The sequence below is a fragment of the Arachis hypogaea genome, chromosome 11 (genome assembly GCF_003086295.3).
Source record: "Arachis hypogaea cultivar Tifrunner chromosome 11, arahy.Tifrunner.gnm2.J5K5, whole genome shotgun sequence".
NCBI classification, from domain to species: domain Eukaryota; kingdom Viridiplantae; phylum Streptophyta; class Magnoliopsida; order Fabales; family Fabaceae; genus Arachis; species Arachis hypogaea.
Window position 1 is genome coordinate 61,187,291 of NC_092046.1, and position 1,838 is coordinate 61,189,128.

Consider the following 1,838-nt stretch of genomic DNA (forward strand, 5'->3'; position numbering starts at 1 on the left):
GACTTTACTTTACCCTCTTTTGACTTCTGTGGAAGGAGCATCTCAATTCCTGCAATTGGAGCAAACAACTTTGAGCTTAAGCCTCAATTAGTTTCTCTGATGTAGCAGAGTTACAAGTTTCATGGACTTCCATTGGAAGATCCTCATCAGTTCTTAGCTGAATTCCTGCAAATCTGTGACACTGTTAATACTAATGGGGTTAATCCTGAGGTCTACAGACTTATGCTTTTCCCCTTTGCTGTAAGAGACAGAGCTAGGACATGGTTGGACTTAGAACCTAAAGATAGCATGAACTCTTGGGAAAAGTTGGTCAATGCTTTCTTGGCCAAATTCTTTCCGCCTCAAAAGTTGAGTAAGCTTAGAGTGGAAGTCCAAACCTTCAGATAGACGGAAGGTGAATCCCTCTATGAAACTTGGGAAAGATACAAGCAATTGATCAAAAGGTGTCCTTCTGACATGTTTTCAAAATGGAACATCATATGTATATTCTATGATGGTTTGTCTAAATTGTCCAAGATGTCATTGGACCACTCTGCTGGAGGATCTCTTCATCTGAAGAAGACGCCTGCAGAAGCCCAGGAACTCATTGAAATGGTTGCAAATAACCAGTTCATGTACATTTTTGAAAGGAATCCTGTGAATAATGGGACAACTCAGAAGAAAGGAGTTCTGGAGATTGATACTCTGAATGCCATATTGGCTCAGAATAAAATATTGACTCAGCAAGTCAATATGATTTCTCAGAGTCTGTCTGAAATGCAAGCTGCATCAGGCAGTACTAAAGAAGCCTCCCCTGAAGGAGAAGCTTATGATCTTGAGAATCCTGGAATGGAAGAGGTGAATTACATGGAAAAATCCTATGGAAACACCAACAATCCTTCAAGAAGAAATCATCCTAATATCTCATGGAAGGATTAACAGAAGCCTAATCAAGGCTTCAATAATAACAATGGTGGAAGAAACAGGTTTGGCAATAGCAAATCTTTTCCATAATCTTCTCAGCAACAGACAGAGAATTCTAAGCAGAGCCACTCTGACTTAGCAACTGTAGTCTCTGATCTATCTAAGACCACTCTCAGTTTCATGACTGAAGCAAGGTCCACCATTAGAAATTTGGAGGCACAAGTGGGTCAGATGAGTAAAAGAGTTACTGAACTCCCTCCTAGTACTCTCCCAAGCAATACAGAAGAGAATCCAAAAAGAGAGTGCAAGGCTATAAACACGTCCCACATGGCCGAACCTATAGAGGAGGGAAAGGCAGTGATTTCCAATGAGGAAGACCTCAATGGACATTCACTGGCCTCCAAGGAGTTCCCTAATGAGGAACCAAAGGATTCTGAGGCTCATATAGAGACCATAGAGATTCCACTAAACTTACTATTGCCATTCATGAGCTCTGATGAGTATTCTTTCTCTGAAGAGGATGAAGATATTATTGAGGAGCAAATTGCTCAATATCTAGGAGCAATCATGAAGCTGAATGCGAAGTTATTTGGTAATGAGACATGGGAGGATGAACCCCCATTGCTCATCAATGAACTAAATGATCTGGTTCAACTGAAATTACCTCAGAAGAAATAGGATCCTGGAAAGTTCTTAATCCCTTGTACCATAGGCACCATGACCTTTGAGAAGGCTCTGTGTGACCTGGGGTCAGGGATAAACCTCATGCCCCTCTCTGTAATGGAGAAACTAGGGATCTTTAAGGTACAAGCTGCTAAAATCTCGCTAGAGATGGCAGACAAATCAAGGAAACAGGCTTATGGACTTGTAGAGGATGTCTTGGTGAAGGTTGAAGGTCTGTACATCCTTGCTGATTTTATAATCCTAGACACTAG